Source organism: Apium graveolens, unplaced genomic scaffold, assembly GCF_009905375.1.
Source record: "Apium graveolens cultivar Ventura unplaced genomic scaffold, ASM990537v1 ctg244, whole genome shotgun sequence".
Lineage (NCBI taxonomy): Eukaryota > Viridiplantae > Streptophyta > Magnoliopsida > Apiales > Apiaceae > Apium > Apium graveolens.
Window position 1 is genome coordinate 1 of NW_027417660.1, and position 16,950 is coordinate 16,950.

A 16,950-nucleotide genomic window follows, 5' to 3' on the forward strand; every position below is an offset into this window, starting at 1 on the left:
TAAGCTTTTTTCAGCACCCTGGACTTGTTGTTGAGATGACCTTGATTGTGCCAAACTAACCTCTATCTCCCCCTTAGTCTTGTTGACAAGCATGAGGAGGGGAGTAGGAATTTCAGGCCTTACTTGTTCAGGCAGAGAAGGTAGTGGTATGTTGAGTTTACCCATGATGGCTCTAAAGCTATAGAATTCTGCATTTGAAGATGCTTATGGGAGTCCACCAGAGTTTGGATGTCTGTTTGTTGGCTCTTGACAAGAGATGTCAAAAGCCTGAACTTGTAGAGTGAGAGAGGAGTTGGAGTCTTGCAATGTTGTGACTTGACCCTGTAGAGACTGAATTTGCAGATTTGTTGAAGTGGATCCAGGCTGATAAGATTGCTAGATGTGCCAAAGTGTTCTTCTACAACCTCTTTGATCCCTTCCATTAGCAAAGCTGAAGGCTTATATCTGCTCTGGTGAAGTTGATCCAACTACCTTGGTCTCATTTGAGTGAGTAATTTGTTTCTGGATCACTTCATGGAGATTGGAGAAAGATTGTTTGAGGTTTTTGACTTCCTTCTGAATGGAGGCAAGATCCATCCTAGCCATTTGCTCAGTAAAATGCTTGAATTTCTTAGAGATCTACTCTTGAGATGGTATGATCATGTCCATCTTCTTATTCACCAATTTTCTTATTCTGTCTTCATGGCCAGTAAGCTTAATTTTAAGAGCTTTACCAATAGATGAAATGCTTTGAGCTGAGCTTTGTATACATCTGTAATGGCATCATAGACAGCTTCTGGACTCAAGTCTTTTGCATTGCTCCCCAGAATAGTAACATACTCTTCTCTGAATCTGGCTAGAACTTGATTCATCTCCAGGGCAAAGTCATCAGACAGCCATGCATCCACATTCCCATCTGGCTTAGCATCATTAACAATTTTCTCCTTTTGCTCCTCAACCTCTTCATTGTAAGCAAGCTTGATAGTCTTGGTTGCTCATGTCTGAAGTCAGAAGATGCTGTGAGATGTTGGCCAGTCCAGAGATCTGCTATACTAGTATCACCTACAGAAGTTGGTTGAGAGGCAGATTCTTGTAGCCACTGAGAGAGTATGTGAGGTTGTTGGGGTTGAGAGGTGGATGGTTCATCAGAAACACCTGTGATTGAGATCACAGTTTGACTCACAGATTGTTCTGTGATTTTGACAGTGTGTTGTCCTCCACTTGTAGTGGGAACCTCCATTGAATTGGAGGGGATTTGACTGGGTTACTATCATGTACACCAGCCTCAAACCCTTGTGTGTCTTGCAACACACTGCACTAGAATATGCTATGCTTGCCTCCCCTATGACAGGATCATGGGCAATTACTCCTAGCTTCAGCTGCAAAGGCAATTTCTGCTAGGGTTGTGAGGGGATTGTTCCTATATGAGGAACCTCCAATTGAATTAGAGAGATTTAGATAGCTCCCCCTCAGGAGTACTGCCCTCAAACCTTTTAGTCTGTGAAGACTGTTTTGCACATGAAGGTGCATTAGAAGTATCCATGGGGTCTTCATTAAAGACTGATGAACCCCCCATGTTTGTGATGGTATCATTAAGGTCTACCCCAGCATGTAGCCTCTCACCATCTAAATGAGGTGTCTGGGTGGTGAGCAAAGCTTCTTGAGCTAAGTCACTTGATTTTTGCTGCACTTGAGAAATGGATTCAAGTGGAATTGCAATAGAAGAAATATTAAATAGAAGAGATTGTTGCTCAGTTGTGAGTGTTGGCAGCTCCCCCTGAATAGATGAGGTAGCTTCAAGGATGTGCCCTCACAGTGTGTGCCTTCCTTATTTCTCCTACCATACACTTGAATTGCTTCTTGTGCAGGCTGTGCAGACTCACTACCGGTTGCTTTTACAACTACATCCCGTTGGGAGGATGCAGAGGTGGCTTGAGTGGTCAGCTCAGTTTTCTTACTCCTTTTGGTTCTCTTGACCAAAGGTGACTTTTTTCAGGTATATCCTCACCACTCTCAGTTACAACGGTTAAGGTTGCCCCATTTCACTTCTTTTTACTCACCTCATCCTTTTGAGAAGATGAGGTGGTTGGTTTCCTAGCTTCTAAAGGTTTTGAAAGAATGGTCGTAGCTTGGGAAAATCCCTGTTGGTGTTCCTGTGCTTGTACTTCCACAGATTCAGGGATCATAGCTATGCTAGATTGTATGTTAGATCTCATGTCAGGCATATGATAATGGTAAGTCCTAAACCTCTCCAACATAAATGGAGTGATTTTCCAGACTTATATGACCTTACTCTTTGTAGTAAGTGAGCGAAATATTATTTTGGACACTTGCTTACAATTGCCTATTTTGGTACTATCTATACCGTCAACAGGTAATGTCAGCTACTTTATTATTTAAAGTGGACATAATAATCTAGGAAAGAAATTTACTTATCCCTAGCTTTCAGAGGCATAATTAGCCTGGTTGCAAGTTCTTCTAGGATCAGCAGACCAACATTCAGTGTCTGTTGTGTGCAACTGAATACACCAGCTTTTGCACAACACTTGAGATGTTGTCATATCCTGTTTTTGTTTATAAAGGCCCTTACCACATAGTCAAAGATGAAAGACAACTCCTTCCTTAGATTAGTTCTGTTTAAGCTTGACAGGTTGATTCTTCCATCATAGTTGATGAAGTCCATGAACTCAGTTAGCTCATCAGGAGTTGGTACCTCCCCAGATTCTCAGTTGGCAGCCCCAAAGTTCTATTCACATCTTGGTCATTGAATTCTATTAGTTGGCCTCCATTGTGGCATGTCACCACATAGAAAGGGAGACCATAGAAAGGGATTATTTTACATCAGTCCTCACTATAGTTGTAATCCGAAATTCATGCAGCACATCTAGACACAATACTGGATTTGCAGTCAAAACACCTGCAAGATAGGATTCAGCCAGCAGCTTCACAAACCCCTTGAAACTCTCAGAGCTTGGTTTGCATCAGTAAAAGCAAGATAGTTGGTTCCTTTCTCTAGGATAGATGTCCTTGCAACATTTAGAGTCATTGTTGATTGATGAGAATGAGTGGGTAAGAAAATTTTCTGAGAAAGGATGAAAATGAGAGAGAAATCGACTTTTGGATTGAAAGCTAGGTCTTGTTAGATCTCGAGAATTGTAAGTAAGTGTATGTATCGAGAAGTCTGGGTATTAATAGTAAAAGCAGATGACTTATCGAGAACTCAAAAATAGACATTTGAAGTTAGTCTATCGAGAAGTCATATTGAGAAATAAAGTACATATCGAGAAGTCATTTTAATTACTCTTTTAGAGAACTCAAACTTGACTTATCGAGATGTCAAATAAATATCCAGTTTATCCAAAAAGTGGACTGAATTAATTTCAACTTTTATTTGAATAAATTCAAAATAAATTAGAATAAATTTTCCAAAAGTATTTTACCAAAATAATTTATTAATTTAAATTATCTCAGTTTTTTTATCGTAGGTAACGGCAGCCGCTACCATTCGGGTGCGCACTGGGTAAACCCTACGGGCTCACGTAATAGCCTACAAACCACGTGAACCAAGGTAAACCGCATTTAAGCGACATGCTCTGACTCCGAAGGTAATCATAAATTCTCCTCCCGTGCAATTCGAACCTGTGACCAATAGGATAATTATCCCCTCTTTAACCAACTGAGCCAACCCTTGCGGGCCAATTATCTCAGTTTTGAGTTATTGATAAGTCAAAAATTGAACTTGTAGAGAATTCTATGAATAAACATTACTAGAGAACTCTACAAGGACTTATTGATAAGTCATTTTTAAGCCTATCGAGAAGTCACTCGAGAAGTCAGTGAATTGACTTATCGAGGACTCACTCGAGAAGTCTTAAAATGACTTGTCGAGAAGTCGATTTTTACATATAGAGAACTGAGTTTTCTATATACTTTTTGGTTTTTGTAATTCTGCCTTGTGTTAATTTTATATATTAGAATGTAAATTAACAATTGAGCAGTTTACTTAGAATTCAAAAAATTCCAAGCTAATTGAATTTGAAAAAAAAAATGCAGAAGATTTCTGAAATATTTATAATTCATATTTCAGTAATTTCCAATTTAATCAAATTAATTTTGATTTACTGGAGATTATTATGCTGCAAAACATTAGCTGAGTTCTTGCCTTAGGATGGAAAAGTTAAGCATTTCCAATTCACTTACAAATCTAGTGAGAGTTGCTTCATCCAAAGGTTTAGTAAAAATGTCAGCTAACTGTTTTTTCTGTTGGTACAGAAATGTGCTCAATTCTATGCCAGGATACAAGTCTTTAAAAAGACAAAATTGACAGCTTCCACTGGAACTCTTTCTGTCAACCCTCCATACAGCAAAATCTGTATCTGTGAGACCAACAGCTTCAAAACTGATTCCCTTGGGATACCCTAATCCCAAGTTGAGCTTCCTTCCAGTATCTGAAGATCCTCTTTCTCCCCCTGAGGTTTTGCACTTAAACTCAGGTGTATGAGATGAGCTTCCATTTTCATGATTCTCTTGTTGAGTAGTTTCTTCATTTTCTTATTCTGACAAACTTCACAAACTTCAACTTGAGCAAGCTCCATCTTAGGCATGTCTCCTACCAACTCCTTTTTGACAAGATGTTAATTTCCTTGAAAATCAAGTGAGACAGATTTTTATGGCCGAGCTTGTTTATTTCTCCTGATACCTTGGTGTAGAAGCAACAAATACCATCCTTATTTGTTGAGTCAAAATCTTCAACAAACAAGCTTCCTTTCCTTACTCCTTTCAGAGCAACTTCACTAGTTTTCTTGTTGATAACAGTGCATTCTTCTTTGTTGAATAAGACTTAGGACCTTTGTCTGTAAAATTTGCTAACTCTGAGAAGATTCACTTCAAGACCAGCTACCAGTGCTACATCATAAGGACAACATTTTCAGAAACAATCTTGCCATATCCCATTGTAAATCCTTTGTCGTTGTCTCTAAAAGTCACCAAAAGGGCTAGTTTACTCCTCCAATTGTGATAGCAGGGCCTTATCACTTGTCATATGCCTGGAATATCTACTGTCTATGATCCAGATGACTCTCTAACACTATGCCCTGCACACAATGAGTTTTTAAGTGTGTTTGGAAACCCAAGCAGTGTTAGGCAGTTTCTTCTTAGTAACTTGTTCAGCAGAAGTAGAATGAGTTATTTTAGAAGAGATATAATTCAGTGACTGTTATGCACATTTTCCTTCTGATATGGACTCATTTCTTTTTTTTAAGGTCTACTCTCAGTTTGTGGCAACTCTTCATTACTTTCAAGTTGCAAGGAATGCAATCAAACTTGTCACAAAATGAATAGGGATCATTTGAATTTGCTTCATTGTATTTGCAAGTTCCATCAGTTGACTTGCTAACAACCTTTTTACAAAGGTGAGTTAGATGATTTGTAGAGCCACATTTTTCAACACTTCTTTCTAGGAGCATTTGCAACATAAGCAAATTTATTGCTTTTGTTTATCCCTATCTTCCCATTTCTATTTCTCCTTTTCTTTCTTGCATCTTCAGTTTTGGTTTTTTTAACAGGAGCCTTGGGACTTTGTTTGTTCATGAGCTTCTCTTCCGTATTGGAAGACTGAACTGATTCTTCAGTTTTCTTTTCTTTATCTTCATCAGAAATTTCTTGCTTGATAATCAATTCTTCTTCACTGAAGTTGACTTCACATACTTTGAATATAGGTACATTAACCTCTTTCAAAAAGGTTGGAGCATTCTCAGTTTTTTTTTGCTTTCCCTTTGTCACCTACAGTCTTCCTTTTTTCATTCATGACATCATAGTCAAGGCCAATACAATGTTTGCACACAAGTTATTCTTCTCATGATACTGTCCGACCAGTTCAGATGCATTCCTGAAAGATTTTATCTTCACTTCATTCTTTTCCAGCTTCTCCCTGAGCACTGCTTCAATTTCATTTGCACACTTGAGCTTGTTCTTTAGATAAGCATTTTCTTGTTTTAAAGCTTCAAGTTCCACCAACAACAATTCAGTTTCTTGCTTCTCACTTTCAAGCTTCTCATTTATCTTTGTTATATCTGCTAACTTTCATTAGCAGCAACCATGCTTGTGTGAATGTGAAACATTTATGTGCTCATCTTTTCAACAGTTTCCTTGTATTGATTCATATTTAAATAAATAGTGGGAAGAGTTGGTGTCTGTGATTTAGATGAGGATGATTCTCCTTGCTCCAGGGCCATGAGTGCATAATTTCCAAATTTTTCATCTTCATCATTTTCAGAGTCATCCCAACTTTTACCCTCTGTAATATAAGCTTTACTTTGTGTTTCCTTAGAAGAGCTTCATACTTTGCTTCAAGTTCAAGATAAGCCTTGTCTTTCTTTGCTCTCTTGGGTTTCCTGCATTCTGTAACAAAGTGGCCTTGTTCATCACAATTGAAGCATCTTATATTGGATCTATCAACATATCCAGTTTTGTAGCCAATCTTGCTATCAGAATTGTACTTCCCTTTTTCCTTCCAGCTGCTGTCTTTATTGAAGGACTGTCCTTTATTCTTGAGGTATCTTGGCTTCTTTACTCTAATTAGAGAATTTTCTAGCTAAATAGGCAATTGACTGATCTAGCTCATCCATTTCTTCAAGAGTATAGAACTCATCCTTTTCCAATTCCAGAATGACTTGCTCCTTTGAATCATTTGTTCTTTGCTCACTTGTTGAGGCAACTGAAGTTTGAGATCTTGGTTCATCATTAGATGTTTGGCTTTCATTTACAATTAAAGCACTTGAACCATCCACAACATGTCCCTAACCAGATCTTAATGATTGTCTTTGAATCATCTCTAGTTCATATGTTTTGAGAATTCCATATAGAACCTCCGGAGTTATTCTGCTCAAGTCTCTCCCTTCCCTGATTGCTGAGATTTTCTGTTCCAAATGATCAGGGAGAGTAAGCAAGAACTTCAAGTTCACTTCTTCAGTTTCATAATATTTTTCATGAAGCTGCAGGTCATTTATCATCTTGTTAAACCTTTCAAACACATCAATAATACTTTCCTTTGGCTTTGCCATAAAACCCTCATACTGTGAAATCAGTATACTTCTTTTGGTTTGACCTAACTTCTTTAGTTCCTTCACAGAGTATCTCAATCTTTTCCCATATTTGCTTGGCAGTGTTACAGTTGACAATGTTGTTGTACATCATATTGTCAAGTGACTCAATCAATATTAATTCTAAGCTACTATCCAGGGAGACTTTCTCCTTTTTAGGATCAGAATACTCAGAAGGATCTTTTGGAGCAAAATGAGATGGGATAACCATGTCTCCATCTGTAGATTCCTCAAGTCTAACCATAGGAAAGAAGGGTCCATTCTTGAGGAATCTGAATGTAGAGTGGATTGGCCATCTTGATAAACAACATCATTTTCTTTTTCCAAAGAGTGTAGTTAGCTTTGTCAAAGGTAGGAATTTTGATACTACTGATTTTCAGTGTATTCATTCTTCCAAGATATTAAATCTGTTTACTTTCAGATTTTGCTCTGATACCACTTGTTAGGAAATAGATAACAAACAAAGGGGGGTGGGTGAATGTGTTTTACAGTTTTTGAGTTTTTCTTGAATGTTTATGGTTGAACAAAGTAAATTGATTCTTGTAGAGAAATGTGTTCATGCTGAATTTAAAATTGTAGAAAAATAAAGAACACAAATCTTCAAAACTCACTTGATTTTATATTAAAAGTAAGACTATTTTGCTACAAAATTTCTAGGCTCTTTATTGATAAAGAGCTTAGCTTCTACTTGAAAGTGTTACAAGAAATCTGATTTAAATTGTTACAACTGACTAAGGACCAGTGTTAACTTTATAACTCAGTTAACTGCTGTTTTACACAGTGGATAATAAAACATGCTATTATCTTTTCTAAACTGTCACTTGTCATTTCTATTTATAGAAAAACAGATATTCCATTTCTGGCTTAGCATATCTTTAGCATCATGTGTTCACTTTAATATTCCTCTGTCAGTTAATCTTTTCCATTGATCTTGCACACTCTTCAAGCTATTTTTTGTAGACTTGTCAATCCAGCTGTTGGGTTGTTTGTTGTTTGTTTATCTTGGATATTGAACGGATCTGCAACCTTGTACTTTGAGACTGTACATCGAGATCTCCAGTTTAGGTATATAGAACACTTGACATCTCGATAAGTATATAGGCTTATCGAGATCTCTAGCACTCATATTTAGTTTGGCTTGTAGAGGTCTTCAGCTTGTCGAGATCTCTAGTCTTCACATCTACACTTTGACTTATCGATAAATCTTAGTTCTCTAATGGCTTCTTGACTTGTCGATATCTCAGAGTTCTCAAGTCAAAATTTACCTTGTCGATATCTCATATTTCTCTAGTGAATTTTGACTTATCGATATCTCTGAGTTCTCTAGTGGAACTTGACTTATCGATAACTCAGAGTTCTCTACTGAATGTAGACTTGTCGATAACTCTGAGTTCTCTAGTGAAGGAATGACTTGTCGATATCTCCAATCTTTAGTTTTTCAATTTGACTTGTCGATATCTTCCTGAGTTCTCTAGTAGCTATCCTGACTTCTCGATAAGCCATTCTGGAGTTCTCGAATGACTTCTCTATAACATTAAATCTGTGACTTGTAGAGATCTTGACTTAGAGTATTTTTCTCCAAACATATTTATTCAACTCCAAGCTTCTTCAAAATTCTTCCGAGGCATGATCTTCTTGATCTTCTTCCATATAGAATCCTTAGGATTGATACTGTTTCAGGAAAAAGACTCCAGTCTGCTCCTTTGCATTTTTACAGACTTTAAGTGTTACAAGTACAAAATACAAATTAAGATAACTGTACAACTTACTTAGGGTTGACAAGATGTCTTAGTCTTGTTAAATTACATGCATGTCTTTTACAACAAACACTATATGCACTTTGATGGTATTCAAGGACTTGATCAAAAGGACACTCGATGAGCATATAATAGGTATCATAATAAAAACTTATACTTAAGAAATAACACCAAGCCTGCTTTCTTTTATCTTAACATTGTTGTACGCAGACGTCATTATTTTGTATATTCAAAATGACCCAACCAACCCAAATTGTAATTGACCCAACCCGATAAAATTTAACCCAAACTTTAATTAGATTAAAATTTAATAAAACCGAATTAAGTTGGTTCATTTAAGGTTTTGCATTTAATGCGCCCAACTCGACCAGTGGGCACCCCTAACAGTCATTTTGGAGTTGTATCACTTTGTTTAACTACGTATAAGAGACTGGTTAGTTCCCCTGAGGTAATATTTATATACGTTTTTAATGACAGTTTGATAAATATAAATATTATTTCTAAATTTATGACTTGACCCTCATTTATTTATCATAACATCATGCCATGATGGACTAAATGCAATATTATATATATATTGAGTTCTTCGTACATAGGTCTAAGCGGAGTATTATACATTGAAGATCTAAATTTTTAACTCATTTTAACTCAAATCTATTGCATTCTATGTGTCTTTTGAATTTTTTTGTATCTGATTAATTGCGTAATTAATAAATTTATAAATGAAAGTAATAATCTTTGAATTGAATGTAATACACGCATGTTACTTTCAATACCATAAATCATTGAAAAACAATGTATACGGATATAGTTAAAAAAATGTTCATTGATGTAAAATCCGTAAATTTTATTTTTAATTTGTTTATTAGATATTATATATTAATTCATTTAGATAAATATTTTAAATTAGAATATTCCGGAACCTTTTTATCCAAGTTATTTGAGTTGTGAAAAAATTATTATTTGTGGAAAGAAGTGTGAGAATAAATTAGAAAATCAAAATCTTTTTACTTTTTTGAGTGTGTCAAATAATTTATTTTAGGAATTTACTTAGAGAGGTTATATTATTTCCTAGTTAAAATTAGGATTTTTGTGTGGCCTATATAAGAACAACTATATGTTGTGAATTATTTGTACATAAACTCGCCGCAACAGGTACATAAGTTCTCTTTACTTTATTTTAATTTTATTTTATCTCAAGCCTGCGATATGTATCTGTCTACTTGACTGCTAATTGAATGAATTCGTCATAGGATCATATATATGCTATACCTTATTTTATTTGACATTTTTAATGATTGTGTTAGGTTAAATATGTATCTATTTAATAGTATAAATCCTAAAGCCTTTTTATAGTTAAATTACTGAACAGTCCCTAACTAATTATAGTATGAAAATGCTTTTGCACACTTAAATCTAAACAATAAATAATTAATTCTATAAAATATGTATATATACTTGACTAACACGGATGTGGGTAAAGTGATTACCCGTGATTTGAAATTAACAACAACAATACTTCTTGATCTTTTTAAGTGCAAAATTCAAAATTTGAATTGTCTTTTTCACTCTTTTTCTATACGAGTAATATTGTATTATTGTAATTTGAATTTCATTCTCCTCTTCCTTTTCAGTTATTCTATTTCAAATTCTCTTTTCTTTTTAATTGTTATGTTATTTTGTTAGGAATATATTTTAGACTTGATGATATTTCACCAAAACACCTTTGTAGATTTAATTAAGTGTAATTGTAGCTTTCAATGAATAATCTTACTTGTCATCCGTTGAAAGAGTAGCTTATGTTCAAATAAGTATCTGTAGCACATTCCTGTATTACTGTAATGTCTTGAAGGATTAGAAGTTGTAGGAGATTTTAAGTCATGTTGACTTCTTGTATGATATGCAAAATAGGTTGGCTAATTGTAAATATTAGATGCCTTGTAATTTTGCATAAGTGAAATTGAGTCGACTGCTATGGAAACACTTTCAACGGATGTCTCTACAAGGCTTCAACGGATGACCCAAGTTCCAATCAATAGATGATCCAAAAGAGTCTCAACGTATGATCAACAAAGATTCAACGGATAACAAATTCAAATAAGAGTTGATAGTGACTTGACAGTCACATGGGTTGATTGTGTATAAAAGGAAAGTGGCAGCCTATTAGCAGGGTTTTGAGAATAAAAAAGCATTTCCATTTCCATGCTTACTTGAAGAAATAGAAAGATACTGGATGGAGAAATGAATAAGCATGTGAATACATTTAGACATTTTTGTTTTATTAGTTTGTCTTTTTCACATGTAACTTGGTGATATATAAACCAAGAGTAGAAAGTAGAAAAATATCGATTGAAATAACTGAGAAATAGACAAGGCATAATCTTATAAGAATTTCTTAGTTCTCTCATTGTAAATTCACTTATAAGCAGCTGTGTGCATTCTTGCATCAGAGAGTTCTCAATCAATATATATCTCGGGTGGAAAGTTCAATCCACCATAAAGTTTTAAATCTTTATGTTTAGTAACTTTGTGTTTTGAATACATTCATATTTCATTCTGCACACTTGCATATTCAAACACTGATATATTTTGATAAATTAGTTTCTTAAATTTTGAAAAGAAACCTAGAATTACATTCAACCCCCCCTCTGTAATTCGATTATTAGATTGTTTGGGAATAACAATTGCAGAGCAAGCTCTTGACACACTAAATTTTAAAGATCAAAGCAACTAACAATATGAGCAGGAATGATGTTGGAGTGAAGATCCCCTTTCTGGATAAAGACAACTATCACCATTGGAAGGTGGAAATGCACGTGCATCTTCTCTCTCAAGATGAAAGATATGTTGATTACATTGAGAAAGGTCTTCATGTTCCTGGAAGAGCTGCTACAGATACTAAAGGAGCTGTAGGCAATGAGCAAAGTATTCCAAAGACACAATCAGAATGGACAAATGAAGACATTGAGCAAGTACACAAAGATAAGAAGGCTATGGACATTTTGTTCAATGGTCTTGATGGAGACATGTTTGACAATGTCATCAACTGCAAAACTACTAAATATATTTGGAATACAATTCAAATCATATGTGATGGAACTAAACAAGTGAGGGAAAACAAGGTGCAACTTCTAATCCAGTAGTATGAGCACTTTCATTGTGAAGACGGTGAATCTTTGAGTGACAACTTTAGTAGATTTCAAAAACTACTAAATGCACTATTCAGACAAAAGAATGGAAGCCTATGACTGTCTCTTTAAGAAATTCTCAAGATTACAAGGAATTTACTTTGGAGAGACTATATGGCCTTCTAAAAACTTATGAACTTGAGTTGGAACAAGATGAGTATATAGAGAAAGGAAGGAAGAAGAGAGGATCTATAACTTTAGTGGCTGAACAAGAGAGAGTGAAAAAGATGAATATTGAAGCTGTGGAATCTGCACCAAACTCTAGGGTTTCTGAAGGCAAAGTAAAAGGGATAGTGGTTGAGCATGAAGATCATCTGAATCAGGATGAAATGGAGGACACAGATGACATCCAGCATTTCTATCAAGAAGGTTTGCCAAGTTCAAATTCAAAAAGAATTTTGGAGTTGCCAAGCCAAATAGAAACATGGTGGATAAATCCAAATTCAAATATTTCAAATGTGGCTTGAGTAATCATTTTTCAAGTGAATGCAGAAAGCCTGATTCTGAAAGAAAGAAGTTTGAGCCTGTGGATTATAAAAAGAAGTACCTTGAATTGCTCAAATAAAAGGAAAGGGATTTCCTGACTCAAGAAAATGACTGGGCAGCTGATGGGGTAGATGAAGATGAAGAAACAAGCTATGTCAGTCTAGCTCTAATGGCCAAATCAGATGAAGCAGAAGTCAGTTCTTCAAGCAATCAGGTAATCACCACTAATTTAGCACACCTTTTCAAAGATGAGTGTAATGATGCTATAAATGACATGTCAACAGAACTATATAACTTGCGTGTTACATTTAAATCTCTCACTAAAGAAAACATAAAGATTAAGGAAAATAATTTGTTTTTTAGTGAAAGAAATACTATGTTAGAAACTTAATTTGTTGAGTTTGAGAAACTGAAAATAGAGTGTAGAATTGCTAAGGAGGAACTGATTGAATCCTTAAAGAAAGAGGAGATTTTAAGAAAGCAGCTTGAACGAGAGCAAGAGGTAATCAAAGCTTTGAAGTCATCAAGAGATGTACATACTCAAATTGCTAAAGTTTAAGGCATAGAATATTTCTGTGAAGAAGCCTGGAAAAAGAGCAAGGAGAAACTGGGTCCTGTCTTGATGTAAGGACTTTCAAATGATGTGGATTCATCGGATAATGAAGATTATCCGTCGAAAGATAAAAGGAATTATCTGTCGAAAGACAAAGAACCACATCTGTCGAATGAAAGAAAAACAATTAGCAAAGCTAAACTATCCAAACTCAATGAGAAATATGGATCATTTTCCAAGAACTTTGTTACAGGTGAATCAAGTCAAGTCAAGGAAAATAAAAGAGTTGATGTGGGGCATCTGTCAATAAAGCAACTGAGTGATAGATTGAAGAAAATAGAGGTCAAGACAGATTCCAAAAGGATAAATAACATGAATGAGAAAGTAGGAATTAACAAATATAACAACTACACACCTGATAAATATGCACCTAGAAAATCTGTGTTAAGTGTACTAGTGTTAATCATTTGTCTGTTAACTACAAATCTGCTATGCCTGTACCCATATATGCACCTCCCTCATTTCCCAACATGCCCACAGTGTCTATGAATGTTATGCTTGCACAAAATTTGAATGCACAATTTTCTAACATGTTATTTGCACAAAATCCTTACTATACCGCATTTAGTATGCCTCAAATGCCATTTAACATGCCATATTGGAATAACATGTTTGCAAATAATATGTCATTTCATGTTACCCAACATGTGCATGATAATTTTGCAATTATGAATGATTTGTAAAGCCCTACTCTAATGACCAAGGTTGAATCCCAACCACCTAAGTCAAATGAGGACAAGCCTAAGAATCCTAAAAAGAAGGCTAACAAGGCAGGACCCAAGGAAACTTGGGTACGAAAATTAACTTGATTTAATTTTGATGTGTGCAGGGAAACAGAAAGAATCTTTGGTATTTCGATAGTGGTTGCTCAAGGAACATGACTGGCCCTGCTCACAGAATTAGAGGAGAGAGCTGGCCCAAGTATCACTTTTGGAGATGACACCAAAGGATATACAGTGGGATATGGCTTGAATTCTAAAGATAATGTCATCATTGTAGAGGTTGCTCTAGTGGATGGACTCAAACACAATCTTTTAATTTTCAGCCAACTATATGACAAGGGAAACTCAGTAACATTCAATTCAGAAACCTGTGTTGTTACAAACAAAAAGAACAACAAAGTGGTTCTCACTGGAGTGAGAAATGGAAATATGTATCTAGATGACTTCAACTCATCAAGTGCAAATTCTATTACTTGTCTTTTTAGCAGAGCAAGTCAAGATGAAAGTTGGCTGTGGCACAAGAAACTGTCCCATCTGAACTTCAAGACTATAATTGAATTAGTCAGGAAAGATCTTGTAAGAGGCATTCCTCAAGTTGAGTTCTCAAAGGATGGATTGTGTGATGCCTGTCAGAAAGGAAAAAAGATCAAGGCGTCATTCAAAAAGAAGCTTGAATCAAAAATTGAAGAACCACTACAATTATTGCACATGGACTTGTTTGGACCAGTCAATGTGTTGTCAATCTCAAAGAAAAGATACTGTTTAATGATTGTTGATAATTTCTCAAAGTTCACTTGGACATATTTTCTCAAATATAAAAATGAATCCAGTAAAATCATTATCAATCATATAAGGCAAGTTAACAATCATCCTAATTGGGTTTTAGCTATGCAGGAAGAGCTAAACCAATTTGAAAAGAATAAGGTATGGAAGCTAGTACCCAAACCTAAAGGCAAGAATCTTATTGACACCAAATGGGTATTCAGAAACAAGATGGATGAAAATAGAATAGTAGTCAGGAATTGTTGTGCATATGTTGTGTACTTGATGATTTCATAAACAAAATATCTAAGTAGATTTTACTTAAGATCCAAGCATTCCTAAGACTCCTCAAGGCTTCCTAAGGCTTCCTAGCTACTCACACCACTTCAAGGAAGGTATATCATCTCCAAACCCTAGATTTAATTTGTATATTAGGTTGATTTTGGTTGTTAGGGTAAAGAGTAACTTGAAACTTGTTTGTTTAAGAGTTTGGGTTGGAATGGTGGTGATTGAATTGTTAAAATCTTAAGATTTGGTTGAAGAATGTAGTATAGTTTAAATTCAAGTTTTAGGATTAAGTAAATTGATTATAATGAGTTGATTTGGGGCTGTTGTAATGTAGTTTGTATGGAGTTTTGATTGGGTTGTGAATTGGGGTTGAATTGTGGTTGTTTTGAATTGGTTTAAAATTGGGAAATCGCGTAAACATAGTCGTCGTAATGTCCGATTTACTTTAGACTGCTTTTGTTCATAACATTAGGACCCGAGAACCCCTGCTAGATTATGACCATTGCCATGTTTAGATAGTTCATGTTACGAGCTTCGTTTTGATATGTAGTTCGTTTGATTCCGATGTAGGGTTTAGGAGAAACGACCGTTTTAAGTAACGGCGTTTCGCGACCGAACCATTACCCCTCGCCTTACTTTGAAACCTTGGTTAAGGACCTTAAATGACTAATTGAGGTAAGAAACATTTATGTAAGGTGTAATAGGAAGTTGGTAAGACACTCGCAAAGGAATTTCCTTAAAACTCGTAATGGTTAAATTAGTAAAAATGATGGAGCCGAGGGTACTCGAGTGACTTAAGAGAATCAGTGAGCGCAAAACGAGCGTTAGAGTCTAAGTTGGTTAAAGTATAGATTTACAAGTGACTTTGGTTTAATTCCAACTTACTTGTTGTTTATAGGTTACTAGACTCGTCCCGAGCCTTTTATAACCCCCAGTCGCTCAGGCAAGTGTTCTACCCGTTATACTGTTGTTGTGATGTATACACTTGTATATGCATTATCTTGTAATAGATGCATGATGGTTATATTAGAAAATTCTTGCGATATATTATAGCATGTGATATGGTACATATGCATGCCTGTTTCGTATTCTTGCCATATATATCTGTTGGTTCAGTTGATAATAACTATGCTAGAGAATAGCGGTAATTTGCATATACCCTTAGTATAGGGATCCAAAGGTGAAAACATTTTCTAAAACCGGGAGTCAAGGATCCCGAGTAGATTATATATATATATATTTATATATATATGGTTATAGTTTTCAAAACTATTAATCGAATAAGGTTTATTCGATAGCTTTATTTTATTAATGAATATTATTTCGAATATTTATTCGAGGGCTTATGACTCCTTTTATTTTATTAATTGAATATTATTTGAATATTCATTTGAGGATGTATGACTCCTTTATTTTATTTAATGAATATTATTTATAATATTCATTCGAGGTATTATGACTCCGCTTATTATTTATTCATATTCTTTATTTTATTAAAGAATAAAGTTCGATAATCAAACTTACTTTTGATATTCAAATAAAGATATTACTTTCGTATAAGTATATATTTGATTATTTACTATTCATTTCAAGTAAGTTTTCCAACTTCTACCTCAAGTATTCTTTATGGGAATATTATTTAAATAATAATATTCAGATATTTCTTTTTATTGAGACTGATTTACTTTATTAAATCAGTATTATTCCAAACACTCTTTAAAGTGTTTTCAAGTCTTTAAAATGATTTTCAAAAGTTAGAGCGGATCCCAAAACTCATTTTTATATTTAAGATCTTCCTTTTAAAAAGGGGATTTAAATACTCGCTCAAAACCTGAGGGATCCGGCTCTGTGGTGTGTTTTATATTCGCAACAAGGTTGTTGTCTTGATAAAAGAGTTTTTGATTACTTACCCAATACTCGGGAAGTAAAATTCTTGGAACAAGTTAATCCATTAACAGGCATCGCCTGGGAAATATCGGTGAGTTTTCCTTTCCAACTAGATATGACTTCTTGGTGGAGCCGTATCAACAAGTTTCTACTTGGGGAAAGTGGGGA